This window comes from Salvelinus sp. IW2-2015, linkage group LG7 (assembly GCF_002910315.2).
Source record: "Salvelinus sp. IW2-2015 linkage group LG7, ASM291031v2, whole genome shotgun sequence".
In the NCBI taxonomy this organism is placed as follows: Eukaryota; Metazoa; Chordata; class Actinopteri; order Salmoniformes; family Salmonidae; genus Salvelinus; species Salvelinus sp. IW2-2015.
The window spans coordinates 9,222,763-9,243,792 of record NC_036847.1 but is presented as its reverse complement, the minus strand read 5'-3'; the positions used below and the strand labels follow the sequence as shown (position 1 = coordinate 9,243,792).

The following is a 21,030-nucleotide window of genomic DNA, read 5'->3' as shown; positions in this document are numbered from 1 at the left end:
TCCGCTAAGGGGCGCACTCTTTCCATCAGAGTAGAAGACAAGCTGCATCACTGAGACAGACTGAAAACAGCAGACGGTATCAATGCGCCATCTGCTGCTTGTTACGACGTTGTTAATACCTTGGTCTCTACCTCTCCGCTACACCCTCATTAGCCAAAATGTCGTTATCCAAACGGAGAAAAAGAAATAAGGATGTAGAATTTTCAAAGAAAAAGGACCACGTCCTATTTATTTACAGAGTAGCACGGAAAACCTTCGTGCTGGGTGGTCTTGCAACAAGTTTCGGTATTAAGGAATAAATATATCGACGCTACTGAGACTCATCACAGCGAAAAAAAGACGCTTGCAAGGACAACGAAAGAGATTAGATTAACGAAATTGCTGGCGGGTCTGAGAGGAACAGCAGTCAACTTTCATCCAGAGCCGAGAAGTCAGTGAAGCAGCGGTAAAACGCAGCTACCTAATTGCTAGCGAAATAGCATTAGCATCGAAGCCGTATTCCGACGGTGACTTTGTTAAACGATGCATGATGAAGGCGCTCTGAACTTGTATGTGCCGAGAGCGACAAGCTTTTGCCAATATTACCTGACGAGGAATACTATAGCAGAGAGGATTCGAACTATCGCAGATTTAGACAGTCAATTGAAACAGAGATCAAGTCATTTATTGCATTCCGTGGCAATTGACGAGAGCACTGACATCACAGACGTGGCCCAACGCCATATTATTCGAGGAGTTGATGAGACATTGACTGTTACTGAAAGTTTCTTGAGTTGTGCAATGATGGACACCACAACAGCCTGGACATTTTCGGCTCTGTCGTTGCTGCATTGGACAGAGTTGGAGTGGACTGGTCCCGCGCTGTCAGCCTGGCTACAGACGGCGCGCCATCCATGGTCGGAAAGAAAGCAGGTGTCCGACAAAGTTCAAAGACAAAGTACAAGCCCTTAATGGAGGAGATCGTTTCTGGACATTTCACTGTATTTTCACCAGGACATTGTGTTCAAGTCGCTGAAAATGGACCACGTCATGGAGGTGTTGTTCGCACTGTAAATTTCCCGGTCCAGAGTGCTGAACCATCGTCAGTTTGACAAACTTCTCAGCGACAGCAACATTACCCACAGCCTGCCATACACACTGAAGTGAGATGGTTAAGCCGAGGCGCTGTGCTGAGCATTTCTTTGATCTACGAGAGGAAATCGGACAGTTCATGGAGAAAAAAGGAAAACCGGTGTTGGATTACAATCTCAGGAATGGCTACGGACCTTGCATTCTTGTTGATATTACTGAACACTTGAACAATCTGAACAAAATGTTGCAAGGCCGCAAAAAAGTTCACACAGTTTTCTGACAACATACATGCATTTAAGTTGAAGCTGACTTTGTGGGAGATGCAACTGGCAAATGGCAACCCTGCTCATTTCCCCTTCTGTGAGAGTGTGTGTGACCAGACCTGATGCGGACATGAAACGGTACAAAGACAAAATTGCAGGACTACTGCGGGTGTTTGAGAAACGTTTTCAGGTTTTGTAACTTGAGACAGAATTTTCAGTTTTCGCTCACCTTTCACAGTTAAAGCTTCTGATTCCGGTCGAAATTCAGCTAGAGATAATTGATTGCAGTGTGATGCAGATTTAAGGGCAAATTTGCCTCTGTAGGTCTGGACAGATTTATCAGTATCTACTACCAGGGTACCCAAATTAACAGCCCTGGCTGCTAAAATTTTGTGCATGTTTGGGACAACCTACCTTTGAAAAATTTTCTCAGTGATGAATATCAATAACAAAAATGCGTTCAAGGCTCACAAACAAGCACTTAAATGACATTCTGAAAGTGACAGCTAGTCAGACATGACACCTGGTGTTGATGCACTTGTACAGGCCAAAAGATGGCAAGTTTCAGGAACAAATACAAGTCCAGACTAGACTAACACCTTTAAAAGTGCTGCCTTAGATACTGTTTGCATTGAAAGAATACAGCTCTGTGAAGATGAATCCTTACTGTGGTGATTTAAAAAAATGTGCACTTTAATGTTAGTCACAGCTTCAAAACAAAAGTTGTGTGATGGAATTCTACTGTCATACAACTCCATAAATTTTCAGTATGTATTGTATGTGTATGTATGTTTCATGTATGAAGTTTACAGATTTACAGGACAGGCGAACACTTTCTTCATTACACATTTAAAATCACTCTCCTTAGTTGTAAGGTGTACGCAGGATTACATTTAGATTTTATATGCGTATGTGTAAGTGGTTTAAAAATCCTTTCTTTAAAAGTCTCATTTAATCTTAAAGTGCATTACTATATTTTTCAGTACCAATTAAAGTTTTGTCCTGTACAATCAGTGGGATCAGTTGCAATGCATATTTGTGAATGATAAAAGTAAATTGCACATTTGTCTAAGAAAAATGATGTGCATGAAATGTTTTGTAAAAGGATAGTTCATTAAATTTCAATATTTTCCTAATGTTCTTGTGCTTCTTTACACCAAAACAAAGGAAAGACATGATATTTTGGTTATTTATAGCAGAGTATGGTATAATTTTAATGGTCCGGCCCACTTGACATCTCCCTAGGCCGTATGTGGCCCACGATGCRAAATGAGTTTGACACCCCTGGTACAGATGAACGTGGTACCTTCAGGCTTTTGGAAATTGCTCCCAAGGATGAACCAGACTTCTGGAGGTCTACATTTTTTTGGCGTATTTCTTTTGATTTTCCATGATGTCAAGCAAAGAGGCACTGAGTTTGAAGGTAGGCCTTGAAATACATCCACAGGTACACCTCCAATTGGCTCAAATTATGTCAATTAGCCTATCAGAAGCTTCTAAAGCTATGACATAATTTTCTGGAATTTTCCAAGCTGTTTAAAGGCACAGTCAACTTAGTGTATGTAAACTTCTGACTCACTGTAATTGTGATACAGTGAAATAATCTGTCTGCAAACAATTGTTCGAAAAATTACTTGTCATGCACAAAGTAGATGTCCTAACCGACTTGCCAAAACTATAGTTYCTTAACAAGAAATTTGTGGAGTGGTTGAAAAACCAGCTTTAATGACTCCAACCTAAGTGTATGTAAACTTCTGACTTCAACTGTATACGCAAATTAAAGAAAGAAATTACATTCTAGAAAGCCTGAATTGTCATCTAAAATATAGGTAACACCATTTTGGTAACAAAGGCAGCACAAGCGTTTTTTAATGTAATGTAGTAAAAATCAAAAAATATGTTAAGCTGTCATTTATGTTGATATATAATGTTAAGGGGTTAACTATCATCTGACTAAGTTATGATTTTTTAAAGAAATGTGTAAAAGTTGTCTCTTCATAAAGCCACCATTTTCATAGAATGACCCATATATACAGTGCAATCAGACCCCTTGACATTTGCACAAAAAAAATAWTTGTTTTTGCTTTGTCATTATGGGGTATTGTGTGTAGATTGATGGATTWAAAAAAAAATCTATTTTATAATAAGGCTGTAATGTAACGAAATGGGGAAAGTGTCTGAATACTTTCCGAATGTAAATGAGAGTTATCCCGACATGTACATATCATGCATGAGGTGATCACACCAGATAACGACTGGTTTTCTGATCCAAGCCCTATGTTTTTTAAAGGTATCAGTGACGAACAGATGCATATCTGTATTTCCCGTCATGTGAAATCCATAGAATTGAGCCTAAATGTATTTAAATTGACTGATTTGCTTATATGAACTGTAACTCAGTAAAATCTTTGAAATTGTTGCGTTTTATATTTTTGTTCAGTATATGTAAAACTGTTGGGACCACTATAAGCCCTCAATTGGCTTAATGCTTTTGGGTTAAAGATCTGCCTAACATAAATATACAAGTCTCACTTATGGCTATATCTTATTCATAGATTGTTTGTTTTATCCAATATGTATGCATAACAAGGTTGCTTGTGAGCTGTGGTCCAAAATAGAATTTCCTGACACCCTTTGGTGATGAAATGTATTGCAATTTATCAGTCGAATATGAATGGAGAGCTATATGCAGGATGCTGTGGAGATAGAGAACTCCACCCTACTCYCAATAATTATGATTGCGGTGTCCTTCTGCATGATGCAGGCCAAACTATTTGATTCTGGTCGATGTCAACAATTAAAGGAAATCCACCCCAAACCACTAATTCCTATAATTTAGTGTTAAATAACACTCATATTTGAAAACGTTATTTTTTGTGAACAAATGGTTCATTTTGTCGTTATAGTAAGGTTGGTAGCAACATGTGAAAATTGGTGTGGAATTCTGTTGCAGCTCAAGTCGAATACAAAACCCACAACGCAACACTAGGTGGCAATAGCTAGCATATCAGAYGAAGTGTGCCTTGAATTCTAAATAAATCACTGAGTGTCACCAGCAAAGCACCCCACACTATCACACCTCCATTCATGGTCGGAACCACACATGCGTTCCATGAGATCATCCGTTCACCTACTCTGCATCTCACAAAGACACGGTGGTTGGAACCAAAAATCTCATCGACTCATCAGACCAAAAGGACAGATTTCCACCAGTCTAATGTCAATTGCTTGTGTTTCTTGGCCCAAGCAAGTCTCTTCTTATTATTGGTGTCCTTTAGTGGTTTCTTTGCAGCAATTCGACCATGAAGGCCTGATTCACACAGTCTCCTCAGAACAGTTGATGTGTCTGTTACTTGAACTCTGTGAAGCATTTATTTGGGCTGCAATTCCTGAGGCTGGTAACTCTAATGAACTTATCCTCTGCAGCAGAAGTAACTCTGGGTCTTCCTTTCTTATGGCGGGCCTCATGGGAACCAGTTTTATCATAGCGCTTGATGGTTTTTGCGACTGCACTTGAAGAAACTTTCAAAGTTCTGGAAATTGACTGACCTTCATGTCTTAAAGTAATGATGGACTGTCTTATCTTTGCTTATTTGAGCTATTCTTGCCATAATATGGACTTGGTCTTTTACCAAATAGGGCTATCTTCTGTATACCACCCATACCGTGTCACATCACAACTGATTGGCTCAAACTCATTAAGAAGGAAGGAAATTCCACAAATGAACTTAACAGGGCACACCTGTTAATTGAAATGCATTCCAGGTGACTAACTCATGAAGCTGGTTGAGAGTGCAAAGCTGTCATCAAGGCAAAGGGTTTTGATTTCTTTAACACTTTTTTTGGTTACTACATGATTCAATATGTGTTATTTCATAGTTTTGATGTCTTCACTATTATTGTACAATGTGGAAAATAGTTCAAATAAAGAAAAAAATTAAGAAAAACCCTTGAATGAGTAGGTGTCCACGTTTTTTTTGACTGGTACTGTATGTATAAAAAAACAGATATCTATAAAAACATTGTTGGTATTATCATTTCTATAAAAATAAAATATATTATTTAAAAAATCTAAAATTGTTGGACATAAAAGATGTAAAAACACCAGGAAATMAGCTCCCAAGTGATTTTAATTTTTGAAATCTGATTGTGTATTAATAATAGATGATATAGCTCTTTTCTACCAACTGAAGTACTCAAAGCGCTTTTCATAGTAGGGGGAAACCCACCTCATCCACCATCAATGTGTAGTGCCGAACATTTGTGCCAGAACGATCACCACACAGCTATCAGGTGGAGAGGTGAGGAGAGATATGTCAATTAGGGATGATTAGGTGGCCATGATTAAATGTGGCCAGGTTGGTAATTTAGCCATGACACTGGGATGAACACACCTACTCCTACAATAAGTGCCATGGGATTTTGAGTCAGGACACCCATTTTAACGTCCCRTCCGAAAGACGGCACCCTACGCAATGTTCCCAAATGTAATCAAGGTTTGAAATGATTCGATTTTAGTCAAATATTATATATGTTTAGGCATATTAAAGTGAATTTGCAATCTACAAATATTTGTTTTATGTTCGGGCCCCCTGACGTTCTGCTCAAGAAAGATTCAGCCCCGGGCCAATTTTATTTGATGAACCCTGCCTTAAATGTTGCATAATCCTTGTCAAATTATTTGTGAAACATCAGAGACATATGGTGAATACCTTTGGAAAGTGGACAGGAATTTGCTGGCTTCTTGCCTTGAGTTTGATAAAATACATAGTTGATCTGATTCTTCAGAACTGTCTTTGTTTCAGGATTGTGCAACAATGCCCAAACTTTATCCTGGGAAAGGAAATTCCATTGAGAGGAAAAAGAGGCACATTGTCCCTCAGTGCTGCACCCCCAGCTCGGAATGTCCTCAGGACCATAGTCCATCTACAAGTAATACCCAGTCTACCAATGCTCAGAGGAGAAAATGGGAAACAGTGACTGCATGGAGAGAAATAAGGGAGCAACTGCACGGACCCCCCCAGTAAAATCCATCTGCTCCGTGTGTGATCGAGCCAGAGAATATGGCGGTGCACTGACTGTGGGGCTGAGACAATATTTTGCTCTGACTGCAGGTAATTCTCAATGACAATGTTTCATCATGTGCCCAATTGACAAACTGATTTCTCAAACATCAGTGAAGTGAAATGGTCAGTGTCTGAGGCCTTCACAGAGGTCTCAGACACTCTCTGTTTCTCTCTATCTGATACATATTTCCACCCACAACTTATTTTCACCAGGTCATGCTTTTTAGCCATGGCTAAATCATCAAAACCAAGCCCAAACTCTGAACCAATACTCTTCCTCTTAAGGATGGTCAATTTAAAAGGACCCTTCCGTTTGCTTTCGCATGGCACTGGAGGCAGAGAGATGACCATAAGAACTCACTCTACCACAGTAGACCTCTGAGGGTATTTGACGTTGGGAAGTAATAAAGCATTTGTATGTAATCTTACAGTAAACATCTTTCAACTTCATCTCTACATAACCTTGTTATTACGTGACAAGTTCAAGGCAATTTAGTTTGCATTTTCAAATGATCTACACTGAGTGTACAAAACATTACGAATACCTGCTCTTTCCATGACAGACTGACCAGGTGAATCCAGGTGAACGCTATGATCCCTTATTGATGTCACTTGTTAAATCCACTTCAATCAGTRTAGATGAAGGGGAGGAGACAGGTTAAAGAAGGATTTTAGAGCCTTGATACCATTGAGACATGGTTTGTATGTGCCATTCAGAGGGTGAATGGGCAAAACATGAACGGTGTATGGTAGTAGATTCCAGGCCCACCGGTTTGTCAAGAACTGCAACGCTGCTGGGTTTTTACTCAACAGTTTCCCGTGTGTATCAAGAATGGGACATCCAGCCAACTTGACTCAAGTGTGGGAAGCATTGGAGTCAACATGGGCCAGCGTTCCTGTGGAACGCTTTCAACACCTTGTAGAGTCCATGCCCTGACAAATTGAGGTTGTTCTGAGGGCACAGCTCTATTTGGAAGGTGTTCCTAATGTTTGGTTCACTCAAGGCATAATCAAGGGGTATACACTAACTGTAGTAGCATAACTGTTATGAGATCATAACTAGAACAATAAGAAACTATTACTGGATATAGTCATGGGAGACTTTTAACTAATGATTTGGCTGGCCACCCCTTTACAACTCAAAATACATGGTTTTGCAGATATTAAAAGTGAACATGACAGTTTCGGTAAGCAATTGCCCTCAAATCATTGAAGGAGAGAACTTAGGTTTTCAGTTACAGCAGCTGACAATCTGCAGCGGATGTTTATTTAAAGCAGAATGCACACATCAACTCAGTGGCCTTGGGGTTAGTGTCGGCCCTGAGATTGGACGCTTGGGTTTGATCCCCAGTTCAGTCATACCAAAGACTCTTAAAAAGCGTGACCTAATGCATCTCTGCTTGGCACTCCGCATTAGGCAGATGGATTCGGGGTAAGGCATTGCGATAGACTAGCACCCTGTCCAAGGGGTATATCCTGTCCAAGGGGTATACTTGTATATCAAGTTACCTCACACTACTGAAACAGGAGATGGTCTTCTGCACTATGGGCTGTCATGGCTGGGACAAGGCTAATTATATTGCACCCAGTGGTAATGTTATTTCCCATACATTTTTCACTAAACCTAAACTTGTTCAACTTGTTTACTATGTGAAATGCAAAGTTTTCTACGTTGTTGACCCCGAATGATGGTGAAACTGAATTCCTGACTGCGGATTGTCCCGTTACACATCACAGATATGTCAAAGAAAACAATTTATATTTGCATTGGAAAATGTGTAGTTTTGCTCCATTCTTTTTAATACAACTTTTCATGACTAACTATTTTTCTTCTTTCAGGCCGAGTGCATGGTGTGAGAGTAGAGCTCTGCCAGTGTGAGCCGGAAGCAGTGCCATTGGTCAGGTACATGAGCCAGAAGCAGTGTCATTGGTCTCGCACACCCCGCCAGCCTCAGACTGCAGTGGTCTGCTCACTACTCAAGCGGATAACCAGCCTGCAGCTTGAGAGTGGTGTCACTGAGGGACATTGGCCTGTCATTCAATTTTCCTCATAGGACAGTGAGTAATCACTTTTATAATCTGATTCTATACTATTTCTACTTTGTCTGCAAAAGTTTATAACCAAATTCCTGTTTTGATAAACAGATCTGTCATAGACACCATGTTCTACTTGTATGTGAAGATGCATTTGCTGTATGTGATGTCCTACTCTGATGGAATGCAGTAATGAATCAGAGTGATGTCCTACTCTGATGGAATGCAGTAATGAATCAGAGTGCCTTTAAGCGACTCTGTTCATTCATTTCAGGGAAGAGACTTGTATACCGCCCTGACAAAGGAGGCCTATGAGGAGTTCTGACATACTTGATATGTTGTGCCGTCTGGCCCCAGAAACTGCCGATGGAACCCAGTGCCCACTCTGTCCCAAGGTTTGTTGTAATTGCTTTGGCCTATTTCATTTTTTATCACCCCCAAAAAACGCATCAAAGCATAAAATATCAATTGTGACGTCTCCCTCTTTTATAAACACAAAGTATCTATTTGAAACATCTTTGTTCCATTTTTGCCAAACAAATTTACAGATGAACAGACTTCTAGTCTTTCATTTGATTTGTTTTTTGGGATCCCCATGATCTGTTACAAAGCAGAACCTCTCTTTACAGGACAATGGAACAGTGGTGTTAGCAGCGAATGGGCTTTTTGGTTTGCCTTGGAAAGTTGTCTGGATCAAGTTATGAGCCATCAAAACATGAGGAAAAAGTACAAAAGTACTTTGCAAACCAAGCTGATGTGGATCGATTCACATGTAAGCCCATATCACCGACGGGTAATACCTGAATGTAATATACTCTGCATTTTAAGGATACCTTCCATTATTACCTTATGCACAACTGGAAGGGAATGTGAACAAAATCTAGAATTATTTGAACTCATGATACCAAACCTTGCCACTAATTCATATTTAAATGATGCAGTGGTCCCTCCACTTCATCTGTTTGGCTCAGTGGTCTTAAGGTTGGGGACGGTATGTTGGTATTGTGTATGTTTCATGTAATATTATTGATTGTGTCATGCAACATCCATTTAGGCACTGAATCTGGCACCACTGTGTGTGATCTGCTTCAGGCAACAGCTCAGTACGTTATGCCTGTACTTGATATAAAAAAAAAAATGTTTAAGGTTGCCATGGATTTCAAGCGGGCAACGCCATCAGGTCCAAACCCAAAATAACGGAATTGGACGAGACAGGCGTGTTGGGGCTTTCCTGCGAGAATGAGTACCCGATTCACTTCCTGAACATGAAAAGGGTGAAAGGTGGGATGCAGTAATAAGGAGTTTCTTTCATTTTCTTCGTAAAAAATGTTCAGTGTTTGATTAATTTAGTTTGCAAATAATGATATCTCTTCTGTAGTTTGTCAAATGCAGTGTGCTTGCTGAGAGAGATGGAGGGGATGAGGCAGGAACATCAATCTCATCATGTATGACATTGCATGCAAGATGCAGCCACATGTGCAAGTAACTAACCTTTATAATTATATATATTGGTAGCGCCTCCATGCTCTGGACACTACGTTGACAGACACAGCAAACCTTCTTGCCACAGCTCGCATTGATGTGCCATCCTGGATGAGCTGCACTACCTGAGCCACTTGTGTGGGTTGTAGACTCCGTCTCATGCTACCACTAGAGTGAGAGCACCGCCAGCATTCAAAAGTGACCAAAACATCAGCCAGGAAGCATAGGAACTGAGAAGTGGTCTGTGGTCACCACCTGCAGAATCACTCCTTTATTGGGGGTGTCTTGCTAATTGCCTATAATTTCCACCTTTTGTCTATTCCATTTACACAACAGCATGTGAAATTTATTGTCAATCAGTGTTGCTTCCTAAGTGGACAGTTTGATTTCACAGAAGTGTGATTGACTTGGAGTTACATTGTGTTGTTTAAGTGTTCCCTTTATTTTTTTGAGCAGTGTATATACACAGTGCCTTCGGAAAGTATTCAGACCTCTTGACTTTTTCCATATTTTGTTAAGTTACAGCCTTGTTCTCATTTTTTAAAATGTTTTAATCCTCAGAAATCTACACACTACCCCATAATGACAAAGCAAAAACATTGCTTTAGACATTTTTGCAAATTTATGAAAAATGTTAAACATGAATACCTTATTTACATAATTATTCAGACCCTTTGCTATGAGACTCGAAATTGAGCTCAGGTGCATCCTGTTTCCATTGATCATCCTTCAGATGTTTATACAACTTGATTGGAGTCCACCTGTGGTAAATTCAATTGGTTGGACATGATTTGGAAAGGCATACGCTTGTCTATATAAGGTCCCACAGTTGACAGTGCATGTCAGAGCAAAAACCAAGCCATGAGGTYGAAGGAATTGTCCGTAGAGCTCTGAGACAGSATTTGTGTCGAGGCACAGATCTGGGGAAGGGTACCAAAATATTCCTGCAGCATTGAAAGTCCGCAAGAACACAGTGGCCTCCATCATTCTTAAATGGAAGAAGTTTAGAACCACCAAGACTCTTCCTAGAGCTGGCCGCCTGACCAAACTTAGCAATTAGGGGAGAAGTGCCTTGGTCAGGGAGGTGCAAAGATGAACGAAGCAAAGTACAGAGATCCTTGATGAAAACCTGCTCAGGACCTCAGACTGGGGCAAAGGTTCATCTTCCAACAGGACAACGACCCTGAGCACACAGCCAAGACAATGCGGGATTGGCTTCGGGTGCAAGTCTCTTTTTGGGCATTTCTGTTTCATTGTTAGATGCGATACAGACAATTTTTGAATGTCATTTACCATTTATGTCAGGGTGAGGKGAGCCTGACATGATCCTGGTATACCCCATCCTCAGTCTAATGGAATAGACAGGTTTGCTTCCTCCAAAGTATTGTAATTTCATTGACCTGTTAGTTGTGGAGTTTGTAAATATCAATTTAGATTATTTTGTAAATATTGTMATTTGAACATCTAGATCACCATTATCATCTTTAAATAAAATAACTTCTGATCCTGCCTGCAACATTTAACTGTCAAATGGTTTTAGCAATTAAAGATTCTAGCTTTAAGGGTTAAGTATGTAGCCTATAGAGAACAAATGTAGAGACCAAGCCTTGTAGAATCATAATTTCTGATAAATTGACTTTGCTGGAGAGAGGAGACTGGAGGCCATGGTGTAAGGGGAGTTCTGTATAACAATCTGAACTCTGACTTCTATCTGCTGCGGAAGAAACAGGCTTAAAGGGCTCTATTCCATCCGCGTCACTGAAGTTCAGTTTTACAGCGTGATTTACATTTAAAGAATATGTTCCCGCTTTCGCGGAGACTCCATTCACGGGTTGCATATGTCGGCTCAATCTGATTTTACCTTTACGTTTGTATGGCCTATGTCTCAGCTGTGATTCTTTCGGAATTTTCTGATTAATCAATTCTTGTTGCTCCATCGTTCTTTCGTTTGAATCACAACTACATTTCCATATATAACGTCGTATTATTTTAAATAATGTATGTAACAAATAGGCTAACAACTGGCATTATTACAGAAACCAGAGGAGTTGTGAACTACAATTATGCCGCCATTTTGTAGTTTTCTTCCTAACCCTAGCTCGGTTGATCTTTATCAATATCTTCACCAATATAATTCCAATTCACGTGTAACATGACATGTACCTTCATTAATACCAAAATAAAGCTGTACTACATCAGCACATTCCATTTCAATGTTTTAAGTGGTGCACTTTTTTAAATGTGTTTTTCGGTCATTAAAATTCAAGCTGGAAATGTGGGGTTGACATTATTTAAGAAGTGCATCTTCGTGAATCTTCATGTGCAGCTACGTTACATGTCAATATTTTCATGATTTACAAATCATAAAAGTGTGGTTAAAATATACCTCTGGGTGTCGCCACTGAGCCCCCCCATGTGCACTAGGGTTATGGAGTTGGAAAATGATTTGATTGATTTAGAAAATGATTTTAGGGCACCAAAAGCTGAATAATCGGTCAAACAAGTATGTAAATGTATATATAAAACCTAAATTATATCGACATTAGAGCCTCAACAAATAAACTAAAAAATACATGATTTAGTCTTTATATCATGTGTGGCCATTAAACTCCCTTTAGCCTATACAGGCGTATTATCATAGGTCCTGTATCTATTCAGGAAATTGCTTGACAATGATGCACTGAATTCATTATCATGCAGATGACAGTGCCATGATTTTGTGTTTTAACTTTTGATGTTTGCCAAGGAAAAGTAATGCTCAAGTAGATGGATACATTCTCCACCAGCATAAATTGCCTATATGCTGCAGCATCATATGATATATACCACCATACATGTTAGAACATCAACTTATTTGCATGGTTTTAATATAGGCTATGTTGACACATAGACATGGGTCAATGTCAAGTAGTAACCTATAGAGCCCAAGCAAATAGATTCACTTGTAGCATCCTTGCGCCTATAATAAACTCTGCTATAAAGATGTGCTTATTATTGCATAGGCCTATAGGCTATTCTACCCTACCAAGCAAAAGAGCAGTAAMTGCTCATAGAGTGACACTGAGAAAAATAACTTCAACGTTTTTTTATTGTCCAGCCAAATGAATTGTAGGCAGATCATTGGAGATGTGGTTATCTGTTGTCTTACTTTGAGGTTATTTTTTATTCATATTGACCCTGACCTCTGACCTTTTACCTTTGACCCTAGAGGGAAGTTACTGCCTTCTTGCTTGGTACAATCTTGTATTAGTATATTTATTGGTATATGGATGTCAGTGTCATATATGTTGATACTTGTATCAGCAAAGAACAATAAATAATACCAAGGTTTACCGTAGACACTACAGCCCAGCCCACTACAGCCCAGTGGATTCACTTTTACCAGTGAATCCAAGGTAAAAGGCAGTAACTGACGTGAGGGATGGCAGTTACTGCCTTTTTCCTTGGTTTCACTTTAACCTTTTGCAGTTACTGCAAACATGAACCCCCATTTTCTCCATAATATAACACAATGGAGGCAGGATATTTGTCCACATGATAAAGCATGTATTTAATGTATAACATTTTTTATAACTTATTTTTTACCAAATGTGCAGTTACTGCTCTTTTGCTTGGTAGGGCAGTATTGCGTAGGCTATTTTAAGGTAAGTCGGCCATATAATAAGATTGACTGTTGTTCCCTGTTACGAATCAATTAAACATATTGGCCTTAAGTAGACTAATATTTCTACAAGTAGGCTAATACAATGGAAAGTGGACTACCAGTGGTTCAGACTGTAGGCTAATACAATGGAAAGTGGACTACCAGTGGTTCAGACTGTTGTGCAGCTGTATGTTTTAGATGTTAGGCCGCTCATTTGTCTTTATCATCCTTTTTTGACGTTGCTTACCCACTGTACAGACTGTCTGTGTCTGTCTGTCTGTCTGTCTGTCTGTCTGTCTGTCTGTCTGTCTGTCTGTCTGTCTGTCTGTCTGTCTGTCTGTCTGTCTGTCTGGCTCGCAAATTCATCAGGAGAAAGTAGGCCCATGGGATGCTCCCGGCTGTAGCCTAGACCTAAATGGTGCAACATTCAGCCCCTTCAAAACGCCCTAATTCATCTGACACACCCCTCACGCAGGCTACTGATGTTGTGATCACTATTTCAATTTGCCTACAGATTTCAATAGTATTTTTGTATTTCAAAATGCAACATTCTCATACATTTGGATGATTTTTTTCTCATTAAGAGACATTCACTAAGAGACTAAGTTGTTCAGACCAATGTGCTGCTCTAACATATTAACGTCATACCACGTGACTATACAGTAGCCTACATCTATAGTTTACTGTAAAATCATATGCTGCTTTTGGCTTAATACTATGGTTTTCTGTGTACTTCAATAGGACAAATGGAAAGAGCACCTACTGTATGTCCTACCATTCAAAATTGTGGTGTAGTGTACATACAATGCACTGCTTAAATGTATATGTTGGCTATCATTCCTCTCAATAGGTGTGAAATAGTTGTAGTTTGGAGTTTTAGAAATGTGTTATTGTAGTGTTGCAATGGGCAGAAATTCTTTATACAGCAAAATAATTCCCACACACTTGCTTATGTGGATGATGTCTCCATAGTCTAGGACCGGAAGGAAAGTTGACTGAATGATCTGCTTCTACTACTTAGTGAGAAGCATTTTTCYTGCTGCTCCTATGAGCCGCTTTCGCTCGCACAAGCCAAGGCTCCTTCCTGCAAGGCTTCTTCTTACTTACCTGCATGGAGGCATTGGTACCCTGAAGCACACTCCACCACACCCTTTGCTTTATCTGGTGAGATGTGAGATATAGTAGATCATCATAAGTTAACATCCTAAATCATCATTTGAGAAACATGCAGTTTAAAGTCATTTGCCAATGGATTGGGAAAGGAAGATGCTATGTCCATCTGGTTTTTGCATCCCTAAATATATTGTGACATTTTCATTGTATTCATAGCCCTTTAAGTAATGACAATAAGGACAGTGACCTGAGTAAAGGCAGTATGCATGTGTGCTATGCCTACTGAATTTATAAGATAACGTTTACAGTGAATTTCATTCTATCTGGACCATGGATGAGAGTTGACAGTTTTAAACATATGGCTCAGTTGGTATGAGCAATACGAATACTTATATGCCAAAAAAAACAAAGAAGGGGCAGGTTGTTTAACAATGGTATTATCTTTATTAACAACATTATGAATAGGATGTATACATACCGTACATGCAACCAACTGATTGCAGGATTACTGCAAAAAAAGGAGGCAAGTGAAAAGGGGAGAAATTAGAGAACTTGTCTGTATTCCCTTTATTAATGACCAAAATTCCAAAATACAAATGGGAAGATTTGTTCTATTTGAAATGTTCATAAAGTTGGGAGATGTCCAATGTCACCAGGGTCTCGAGTTATCTGTAACCCAAATGTATGTATTAGGACTCATTATAACCAACTGCATATTTCATGTATAGTTATGAAATTGACTAAAATACTAACACTTACTGCCATGCAGTTAAATACTATCACATGCATAACACTTAAACAAAACACACCTTTCATCTTTCTGTCTCACATAAACAGCAGATAGATTACTTATGAGATGGAAGCATTTCATTTCAATATACTGGACACTTAATTTCTACATATTTTTGTGACTCAATCCCCACCATTTTTAGGTCTCACATCTTACACCAGCATGGCGTGGGCAAGAGTGTCAGTTATGGGTCCCACTGACCCAGCAACTGCAGGACCCTACCCCACAAAAAAACACAAGAGAAGACATCCTGATTTATATACCCATCATTTTGACCCCTCACCTTCCCATGCATGCAAATGCTCCMCAGTTTGTTGCTGTAATACAGTTTGTGTTTTCAGTCAACTKGCTTGGTAAAAGAAGGTCAATAAAGAAATATAAACTGCTGAAAGATGTCGTAAAGGACAACATAGCTAAAAAGGAACATATCAATTCCTAGGTTAGACAAAATACAGCTAGGAATGCGTTCAGCTCGACATCAGCAAATTCTTTGCACTCAAATGGACTCTGAGATTCCGACACTGTGGGCTACTTCAGTCAAGGTTTGGTCTTGAATACAAACATCTGTAATGGGTTCAGGGTTAACTATACAAGTGACAGGTGTAGTGGACTACTGGCTGAACCAGCAAGGATGATGAGGAGTCAGTGGAGTGAAGAGAAGTGGACCCACCAGACGAAACCACAAAGGTCTTGTTAGGTTCTAAAATGAACCCTGTAAAAACTCACAAACGATTATTAAAGCTCAAACCAAGATTATTCACCCAAAGAGTCAGACAGCTGAACAGACAAGGACATGTTTCCTCCAGCACAAGTATATATATAGTCTCCTCTTTCCCTCTAAACATTGCATCTTTATTGCTAGGCAGGAAGTTAAGTGACGCGGGTAATAAACTGTTCCTTCTCCCTTAATGTGACCTGACTTGACCTCRGCCCCCATTCCTCACTAATCCACAGCTCTCCACCCTTGTCAGTGACTGCAACCATGTGATTGCCTCTCATTTACACAGTACAATCATAAATCCCTGGCACATATCCAACCTTAATTGACTCCACCGTATACAGTTGAAGTCGGAAGTTTACATACACTTAGGTTGGAATCATTAAAACTTGTTTTTCAACCACTCCACAAATTTCTTGTAAACAAACTATAGTTTTGGAAAGTCGGTTAGGACATCTACTTTGTGCATGACACAAGTAATTTTTCCAACAATTGTTTACAGACAGATTATTTAACTTATAATTCACTGTATCACAATTCCAGTAGGTCAGAAGTTTACATACACTAAGTTGACTGTGCCTTTAAACAGCTTGGAAAATTCCAGAAAATTATGTCATGGCTTTAGAAGCTTCTGATAGGCTAATTGACATCATTTGAGTCAATTGGAGGTGTACCTCTGGATGTATTTCAAGGCCTACCTTCAAACTCAGTGCCTCTTTGCTTGACATCACATGAAAATCAAAAGAAGTCAGCCAAGACCTCAGAAAAAAATTGTAGACCTCCACAAGTCCGGTTCATCCTTCATCCATTTCCAAACGCCTGAAGGTACCACGTTCATCTGTGCAAACAATAGTACGCAAGTATAAACACCATGGGACCCTGCAGCCGTCATACCGCTCAGGAAGGAGAAGCGTTCTGTCTCCTAGAGATGAACGTACTTTGGTGCGAAAAGTGCAAATCAATCCCAGAACAACAGCAAAGGACCTTGTGAAGATGCTGGAGGAAACAGGTACAAAAGTATCTATATCCACAGTAAAACGAGTCCTATATCGACATAACTTGAAAAGCCTGTCAGCAAGGAAGATGCCACTGCTCCAAAACCGCCATAAAAATGCCAGACTACGGTTTGCAACTGCACATGGGGACAAAGATCGTACTTTTTGGAGAAATGTCCTCTGGTCTGATGAAACAAAAATGGAACTGTTTGGCCAAAAAGACCATCATTATGTTTGGAGGAGAAAGGGGGAGGCTTGCAAGCCGAAGAACACCATCCCAAACGTCAAGCACGGGGGTGGCAGCATCGTGTTGTGGGGGTGCTTTGCTGCAGGAGGGACTGGTGCACTTCACAAAATAGATGGCATCATGAGGCAGGAAAATTATGTGGATATATTGAAGCAACATCTCAAGACATCAGTCAGGAAGTTAAAGCTTGGTCGCAAATGGGTCTTCCAAATGGACAATGACCCCAAGCATACTTCCAAAGTTATGGCAAAATGGCTTAAAGTCAACAAAGTCAAGGTATTGGAGTGGCCATCACAAAGCCCTGACCTCAATCTCATAGAAAATTTGTGGGCAGAACTGAAAAAGCGTGTGCGAGCAAGGAGGCCTACAATCCTGACTCAGTTACACCAGCTCTGTCAGGAGGAATGGGCCAAAATTCAACCAACTTATTGTGGGAAGCTTGTGGAAGGCTACCAGAAATGTTTGACCAAAGTTAAACAATTTAAAGGCAATGCTACCAAATACTAATTGAGTGTACGTAAACTTCTGACCCACTGGGAATGTGATGAAAGAAATAAAAGCTGAAATAAATAATTCTCTCTACTATTATTCTGACATTTCACATTCTTAAAATTAAGTGGTGATCCTAACTGACCTAAGCACTTCTCATTTCAATAGGATACCTGATGATTAACAATATTTCAAGTTTAGAAGTCAGAACCCATCAGTCTGAAGCAAAGAATGTGAAATTGCTAATAATACATCATAGCAGTTATATGGCCCATAGCCTTTCTCCTGCATTCACAAACAGGTAGGCGTTCCTACTTTGTAGCTCAGCCCCTCTCAACACCTCCCCTACAGGAATGTAGCTGAAATATGATTGGTCTCAACTGAACATTTTGGTGTTAACACTAGTTGCAATGTGGTTACAGAAGCATATTTTAAACAGACTTTTGAAAATGGCTATCAAATCAAACCAAATCAAATTATATTTGTCACATGCGCCGAATACAACAGGTGTAGTAGACCTTACCGTGAAATGCTTACTTACAAGCCCTTAACCAACAATGCAGTTCAAGAACTAGAGTTAATAAAATATTTACTAAATAATCTAAAGCTTAAAAAATTGAATCAATCAAAAAGTAACACAATACACTTACATAACAATATTGAGGCTTTATACAGGGAGTACCGGTAAACAGTCAATGTGCGGGGGTACAGGTTAATCGAGGAAATTTGTAAAGTGACTATGCATAGATAATAAGCAGCGAGTAGCAGCAGCGTAAAAACCATTTGATGGCCATTTGATTAGTTTAGTTGTTCAGCAGTCTTATGGCTTGGGAATAGAAGCAGTTAAGGAGCCTTTTGGTACCTAGACTTGGCGCTCCGGTACCGCTTGCTGTGCGGTAGCAGAGAGAACAGTCTATGACTTCGGTGATTGGAATCTTTGACAATTTCTTGGGCCTTCTTCTGACACCGCCTAGTATATAGGTCCTGGATGAAAGGAAACTTGGCTCCAGTGATGTACTGGGCCGTACGCACTACCCTCTGTAGCGCCTTACTGTCAGATGCCGAGCAGTTGCCATACCAGGCGGTAATGCAACCGGTCAGAATGCTCTCGATGGTGCAGCTGTATAACTTTTTGAGGATCTGGGGACCCATGCGAAATCTTTTCAGTCTCCTGAGAAGGAAAAGGTGTTGTTGTGCCCTCTTCACGACTGTCTTGGTGTGTTTGGACCATGATAGTTTGTTGGTGATGTGGACACCAAGGAACTTGAAACTCTCGACCCGCTCCACTTCAGTCCCGTCGATGTTAATGGGGGCATGTTTGGCCCTCCTTTTCCTGTAGTCCACGATCAGCTCCTTTGTCTTGCTCACATAGAGAGAGAGAGGTTGTTGTCCTGGCACCACACTGCCAGGTATCTGACCTCCTCCCTATAGGCTGTCTCATCGTTGTCAGTGATCAGGCCTACCACTGTTGTGTCGTCAGCAAACTTAATGATGGTGTTGGAGTCGTGCTTGGCCACGCAGTCGTGGGTGAACAGGGAGTACAGGAGGGGACTACGCATGCACCCCTGAGGTGCACTAGAGTTGAGGATTAGCGTGGCAGATATGTTGTTGCCTACACCCGTGTGGCTCAGTTGGTAGAGCATGGCGCTTGCAATGCCAGGGTTGTGGGTTCAATTCCCACGGGGGGACCAGGATGAATATGTATGAACTTTCCAATTTGTAAGTCGCTCTGGATAAGAGCGTCTGCTAAATGACTTAAATGTAAATGTAAATGTACCCTTACCACCTGGGGGCGGCTCGTCAGGAAGTCCACGATCCAGTTGCAGAGGGAGGTGTTTAGTCCCAGGGTCCTTAGCTTAGTGATCAGCTTTGTGGGCACTATGGTGTTGAATGCTGAGCTGTAGTCAATGAACAGCATTCTCACATAGGTGTGAGAATTTTTTTTGTCCAGGTGGGAAAGGGCAGTGTGAAGTGAAATTGAGATTCCATCATCTGTGGATCTGTTGGGGCGGTATGTGAATTGTAGTGGGTCTAGGGATTCTGGCATGATGGTGTTGATGTGAGCCATGACCAGCCTTTCAAAGCACTTCATGGCTACCGACGTGAGTGCTACGGGGCGGTAATCATTTAGGCATGTTACCTTTGCTATCTTGTACACAGGGACTATGGTGGTCTGCTTGAAACATGTAGATGTTTCAAGCAGACCACATAGTCCCTGTGTACAAGATAGCAAAGGTAACATGCCTAAATGATTACCGCCCCGTAGCACTCACGTCGGTAGCCATGAAGTGCTTTGAAAGGCTGGTCATGGCTCACATCACACCATCATGCCAGAATCCCTAGACCCACTACAATTCACATACGCGCAACAGATCCACAGATGATGGAATCTCAATTTCACTTCACACTGCCCTTTCCCACCTGGACAAAAAAATTCTCACACCTATGTGAGAATGCTGTTCATTGACTACAGCTCAGCGTTCAACACCATAGTGCCCACAAAGCTGATCACTAAGCTAAGGACCCTGGGACTAAACACCTCCCTCCGCAACTGGATCGTGGACTTCCTGACGAGCCGCCCCCAGGTGGTAAGGGTACATTTACATTTAAGTCATTTAGCAGACGCTCTTATCCAGAGCGACTTACAAATTGGAAAGTTCATACATATTCATCCTGGTCCCCCGTGGGAATTGAACCCACACCTGGCATTGCAAGCGCCATGCTCTAGCCACCTGAGCCACACGGTGTGGCACAACTCATCTGCCACGCTGATCCTCAACTCTGAGCTGCACCTCAGGGGTGTCATGCCTGTAGTGCGCCTTCTCCTGTACTCACCTCCTTGTTCCATCGGGCCTTCTCGATCCCACGACTGCTGTGCCAAGCACGACTCCAACACCATCATTAAGTGTCTGCACGTACAACAGTGGTAGGCTGATCAACTGTGACACACCGATGAGACAGCCTATAGGGAGGAGGTCAGATTACTGGCAGTGTTGGTGCCAGGACACAACCTCTCTCTCTCTCTATGTGAGCAAGACAAGGAGCTTGAGTCTGTGGACTACAGGAAAAGGAGGGCCAAACCTTGCCCCATTAACTCATCGTCGGGACTGTAAGTGGAG

General features: G+C 40.8%; 1 protein-coding gene across 1 annotated transcript in view; it reads left to right on the top strand.

The window, feature by feature from the left end:
- tprg1l (tumor protein p63 regulated 1-like) overlaps positions 1 to 20,605 on the top strand; it is a 325,294-nt gene extending 304,689 nt beyond the window's left edge. Inside the window, exon 7 of the transcript XR_011480175.1 lies at positions 20,497 to 20,605. The gene's annotated coding sequence lies outside the window, so the exon portion shown is untranslated. The remainder of the gene's footprint in view (positions 1 to 20,496) is intronic.
- Positions 20,606 to 21,030: the final 425 nt, after the last annotated feature.